The sequence below is a fragment of the Triticum urartu genome, chromosome 6, assembly GCF_003073215.2.
Source record: "Triticum urartu cultivar G1812 chromosome 6, Tu2.1, whole genome shotgun sequence".
Taxonomy (NCBI): domain Eukaryota; kingdom Viridiplantae; phylum Streptophyta; class Magnoliopsida; order Poales; family Poaceae; genus Triticum; species Triticum urartu.
In genome coordinates this window covers 35292343-35298830 of record NC_053027.1, presented here as the reverse complement: position 1 = coordinate 35298830, position 6488 = coordinate 35292343, and positions in this window count along the sequence as shown.

Sequence of the window (6488 nt, the reverse complement as noted above, 5' to 3'; positions counted from 1 at the left end):
GAGCTTTAAAGTCCGACTGTGGCTTGGTGACGCCCTTCTGAACAGCTTCTTCGGCCTGGTGAGGCGGATTGTGGATGCTTGCCCGCGGCTGGAGGTCGTCAAGCGATCTGTCTGCATTGAAGGTGCACGCCAGGCTTTCGCCCGTGTGAAATTGCAGTGGGTCAAGCTAGACGCCGTGAAGCTGATTAAGGAGGGGCCGCCAGAGGGCAAGGAGCACCGCCACCCCGAGATGTACTACGAGGGTGTTCTGCCGGGTGCCCGTCTCATCGCGGACGAGTGTTCAAAAGATGTAATATTTGAATGAGACTTGCTCGTGTGATCCTGTATGATGAAAACTGGTTTCATATGCGCTATGCAACGCTTGTGTAAATTTAAAATATTACCTTCTATTTGGCCATTTATCCAATCTGAGAGATGGCTAGTCCTCGGCTTCTGCCTCCATGCCACGAGTGCTGGGGTGTTCGGGATAAACCTGAGCACTCTTGTTCCCATATTTGGGTCCTTCGAGGGAGGTGCTCAGCACAACGAACAAGGCAACCAGACTAATAATGCTCTATCACTCTCACTTAGCCATAGAATTCTATAATTTTAAATTTCGGCGAAGCCCCTGGTATTCGGAAGGCCGAATTCGGGGCGCGATACACGCCTGTAAGCCGGACAGGGCCAACCCTCGCCCTAAGCGGCATAAGTCTTTAGGGACTCGAAAAAACCTCGCCGAACAGCGACCAGTCTCTCGCCTTATCATGACAGTCAGTTTTAGCTTTCTCTACTGAGGTGCTAAGCCCGGCAGAACCGGAGCACAATCGCAGTAGTTCTCCTAGCGCTACCTTAGCCGATAGAGCGGAACGTAAGGTACCAAAACATAGGAGCCGGGCAAACCCAACATTTGACCAAAGACATGATTCGGAGTTGATGCATATAATGCTATAAGTTCGGGGTGCCGCACTTGTGAAAGTGTTTGGACTTTTCACACCGCATTGTGGGGTACGTAAGCCCCTGGTGTATTGGCCGTACCAGAGTGTACGGTTGCAAGGCGTCATTAATGAAGACACAGATATATATATATATATATATATATATATAACAAGAATGCGATAATAGTCGTAATGTCATGCATTGTGTATTAAAAAATTGCGTTAAAGCAGAGTGATACAGATAGTGTGATAAGCAAAGGGTAGGACTATGTCCCTTCCAAGGGCAAGCTGAGGAATGATATGAAATTGAATATTTCACTCGTTACTGTAATCAACCTGGGAATTCCGTGGTATGATGTAGCTGTCTGCCTCCTTGGTTGCTGCATCGTGTGTTCAGCAATAGTGCTGCCAGACAGTGTTTCCAGAGATTAAGGTCCTGAAAGAAAAAGAAAAATAACCAAACGGGAAGCCCGTAGTGCGGTTTAGGCCGCGTTTTGGGGCGTGTCGCAGTTGTGCCCCCCTCCCCACCTGTGCCCATGGTATTTTTAATGCGTAATTATGTACGCGCGGCACGAATATCGCCGTTGGGCTGGGATTGGGGTGGCCGCCGTATTGCTACGCGAGCTCAGATCGCACCAGGCGGTCTATTTGCCGATTGCCCCAAGCGCGCTTGAAGGTGTCTGGGCTGTGAAGTGCCGAACTGGTTGATTGCCTTGAGAGGCTGCTTTGCGTTTCTGCTGCGAGGGCTGCGGTGTGCTCCTCTGTAGCGCTCTGTGTTTCCATTGACTGTAATAACTCCGCGAGGTCCTGGCATCTTGAGCTTGAAGTATGCATAATGCGGTACCGCATTGAATCTAGCAAATGCGGTTCGCCCGAGCAACGCGTGATAACCACTGCGGAACGGGACTATATCGAAGATTAACTCTTCGCTTCGGAAGTTATCTGGAGATCCAAAGACCAGTTCCAGTGTACTTGAGCCTGTGCAATGGTCCTCTACACCTGGGATGACGCCCTTAAAGGTCGTTTTTGTGGGTTTGATCCTTGAGGGATCTATGCCCATTTTGCGCACCGTGTCCTGATAAAGCAGGTTCAGGCTGCTGCCGCCGTCCATAAGGACTCGAGTGAGGTGAAATCCTTCGATGATTGGGTCTAGGACCAGTGCGGCGAATCCGCCATGACAGATACTAGTGGGGTGGTCCCTGTGATCGAAGGTGATCGGACAGGAGGACCAAGGGTTGAACTTTGGGGCGACTGACTCCAATGCATATACGTCCCTGAGCGCACGCTTCCGCTCCCTCTTGGGGATGTGGGTTGCGTATATCATGTTCACCGTCCGCACTTGCGGGGGAAACCTCTTCTGTCCTCCAGTGTGCGGCTGCCGGGGCTCCTCCTCGTCATCGCTATGCGGCCCCTTGTCCTTGTTTTCGGCAATTAACTTGCCGGCGTGCTTGAACACCCAACAATCCCTGTTGGTGTGATTGGCTGGCTTGTCTGGGGTGCCGTGTATTTGACACGAGCGATCGAGTATACGGTCCAAGCTGGATGGATCCGGCGTACTTTGTTTGAATGGCTTTTTCCGCTGGCCGGGTTTAGAGCCTTTGAATCCAGCATTGACTGCCGTATCCTCAGTATTTTCGCTGTTAATGCGGCGCTTATGCTTGTTGCGACGTGACCTGCTATTGTCGTCCTTGGTATCTGAGGTACCATGGTTCTTTGATATGTTATTACTGCGAGCCAGCCGGCTGTCTTCTCCCGCACAAAAGAGGGTCATGAGCGTCGTGAGAGCTGCCATAGATTTTGGCTTTTCCTGACCAAGGTGCCGGGCTAGCCACTCATCTCGGATGTTGTGCTTGAAAGCCGCTAAGGCCTCCGCATCCGGACAGTCGACGATTTGATTTTTATTTGTAAGGAACCGAGTCCAGAATTGCCTGGCCGACTCTTCTGGCTGCTGAATTATGTGGCTCAAATCATCGGCGTCTGGTGGTCGCACATAAGTGCCCTGAAAGTTGTCGAGGAATGCGGCTTCTAGATCTTCCCAAAAGCTAATGCAGTTCGCTGGCAAGCTCTTAAGCCAATGTCGCGCTGGTCCTTTGAGCTTTAGTGGGAGGTATTTGATGGCGTGTAAGTCATCGCCGCGGGCCATGTGGATGTGGAGGAGGAAGTCCTCAATCCATACTGCGGGATCTGTTGTGCCATCGTATGATTCAATGTTTACAGGTTTGAAACCTTCTGGGAATTGATGTTCCATTACTTCGTCTATGAAGCATAAGGGGTGTGCGGCGCCTCTGTATTGGGCTATATTGCGACGCAGCTCGAATGGGTCTTGCCCGCTGTGTTCGGCCCGGCCGGATTTGATTTTACTGTATCCGGCATGACGTTTGTCGTCTCACAGAGTGGTGCGCCCTTGTGATCCGTAGATCAATCTTGAATGCTTTGCCTTGTCCTCCAATATGTCTTGCAGGTCTAGCGTATCTCCCCATGCCTTTTTATTTGAATGGCGTTGGGGTGGAGGCTGAGCTTTGGGCTGGAATGCCTCTCTATCGTGTCCATGAGGTGGCCAATCAGCTGTATCATACGCTTCTTCCTCTAGTCGGGGTAGTAACCCGCGCCTTGGGTAACTCTTGGAGGGGCGCTCGAGTTTATATTCCTCGACCGCGAGGACTTCAGTCCATTTGTCAGCTAGCAGATCTTGATCAGCTTGAAGCTGCTGCTGCTTTTTCCTCAGGCTATTTGCCGTGGCCATAAGCCGGCGCTTGAAGCGCTCTTGTTCGACGGGATCCTCTGGGACGGCGAATTCATCATCGCCGAGGCTTGCCTCGTCTTCGGACGGGGGGATGTAATTGTCATCCTTCTCCTTTCCATCTGCCGCTCTCTTAGGAGAGCTGGCTCCTTCATTCTCCTGCTCTAAATCTTGCTAGAGGGGATTGTTGTTGTCTTCGGCACTATCCGGGGTGTTATTATCTCCTGTGCCGGTATCACCACTTTTGCTTTGGCGGGACTTAGAGCGGCGCCGCTGACGTCGGTGTTTGGGTTGCTTCTTGGAGGGGTCATCCTCCGCTATCCCGTCACCATTGCCTTCTTTGGGTGTATCCACCATGTATATGTCATATGACGAGGTGGCTTTCCAGTGCCCTATAGGTGCTGGTTCATGTTCGTCTCCAACATCGTCGTCCATACCGTCGATGTCTTCGGAGTCGAAGTCGAGCATGTCGGTTAAATCATCGACAGTGGCTACAAAATGGGTGGTGGGTGGGCATCAAATTTCTTTGTCGTCCGCATCCCAATCATGTTGGCCACAATCCAGCCAGGGCTCTCCTGACAAAGAGAGAGACCTTGGTGAATTCAGAATGTCACTGAAGGGCGAGTGCTGAAAGATATCCGCGACGGTGAATTCCATGATCGGCGCCCGATCGGATTCGATTGGCAGGGGCGCGGATGATTCGGAGTCCGGAAAAGAGTCCGGCACTTGGGAGTCACGGGCTGCGCAAAGGTTTAGGCTGGTGTTCGGCTCGATCGCCGTTGAGACTGCAGCCCTTGAGGCAGTGTCTAACCACCGTCCTCGACTGGCGCAGTTGGCTCCGAGCTAAGGGTCGGAGCTGATGTGGGCGCAGCCTCTGGGGTACTGTTCGGCGGCAGAGCTAGGTCATACCCATCACGACAGTGCGGCGCGCCCAGCTGTGGCTCGAATCCGTCAAAGATCATGTCTCCGCGGATGTTGGCCGTGTAGTTCAAACTTCCAAATCTGACCTGATGGCCAGGGGCGTAGCTTTCAATCTGCTCCAGATGGCCAAGCGAATTAGCCCACAGTGCAAAGCCACCGAATACGAAGATCTGTCCGAGGAGAAAAGTCTCACCCTGGACCGCATCGCTATCGATGATAGTAGGAGCCATCAAGCCTAACGGCGATGACACAGAGGAACTCTCAATGAAAGCACCAATGTCGGTGTCAAAACCGGCGGATCTCGGGTAGGGAGTCCCAAACTATGCGTCTAGGCTAGATGGTAACAGGAGGCAGGGGACACGATGTTTTACCCAGGTTCGGGCCCTCTTGATGGAGGTAAAACCCTACGTCCTGCTTGATTAATATTGATGATATGGGTAGTACAAGAGTAGATCTACCACGAGATCAGAGAGGCTAAACCCTAGAAGCTAGCCTTTGGTATGATTGTATGTTATGATTGTTGTCCTACGGACTAAAAATCCTTCGGTTTATATAGACACCGGAGAGGGTTAGGGTTACACAAGGTCGGTTAAAAAGGAGGAGATATCCATATCCGTATTGCCTAGCTTGCCTTCCACGCCAAGTAGAGTCCCATCCGGACACGAGACGAAGTCTTCAATCTTGTATCTTCATAGTCTAACAGTCCGGCCAATGGAGATAGTCCGGCTGTCCGGAGACCCCCTTATCCAGGACTCCCTCAGGGAGAACATTGTATTGAGATCCAAAAAGAGAGAAGAAGCCATCTAGCTACTAACTATGGACCCGTAGGTCTGAAGTAAACTACTCACACTTCATCGGAGAGGCTTGGATGATGATGTAGAAGCCCTCCGTGATCGATGCCCCCTCCGGCGGAGCTCCGGAACAGGCCCCAAGATGGGATCTCGTGGATACAGAAAGTTGCGGAGGTGGAATTAGGTTTTTGGCTCCGTATCTGATCGTTTGGGGGTACGTAGGTATATATAGGAGGAAGTAGTACGTCGGTGGAGCTTCGAGGGGCCCACGAGGCAGGGGGGACGCGCCCTAGGGGGCACACCCTCCACCCTCGTGACCGCCTCATGGCTTTCTTGACGGAGGGTCCAAGTCTCCTGGGTCTTATCTGATGAGAAAATCGCGTTCCCGAAGGTTTCATTCCGTTTGGACTCCGTTTGATATTCTGTTTCTCCGAAACACTGAAATAGGCAAAAAAACAGCAATTCTAGGCTGTGCCGCCGGTTAATAGGTTAGTCCCAAAAATAATATAAAAGTGGAAAATAAAGCCCAATATAGTCCAAAACAGTAGATAATATAGCATGGAGCAATCAAAAATTATAGATACGTTGGAGACGTATCAGGGGCGAGGGAGTTATCCTTTGCTTGTATGTTGATGACATACTAATTTTCGGAACAAATCTGAATGTTATTAAGGAGGTCAAGGATTTCCTATCTCGCTGTTTTGAGATAAAGGATTTAGGAGTGGCTGATGTCATTCTGAACATCAAGTTGTTGAGAGACGATGATGGTGGGATTACTTTGCTTCAATCTCACTATGTGGAAAAGATCTTGAGTCGCTTTGGCTACAGTGACTGCAAGCCCTCTCCAACACCATATGATGCTAGTGTGTTGCTTCGAAAGAATCGAAGAATTGCTAGAGACCAATTGAAGTATTCTCAGATTATTGGCTCGCTTATGTACTTAGCCAGTGCTACAAGACCTGACATCTCTTTTGCTGTTAGCAAACTGAGTCGGTTTGTTTCAAAACCAGGAGATGTGCATTGGAAAGCTCTAGAGAGAGTTTTGCGTTATTTGAAAGGCACTATGGAATTCACTACACCGGGCACCCAAAGGTGCTTGAAGGGTATAGTGACTCAAACTGG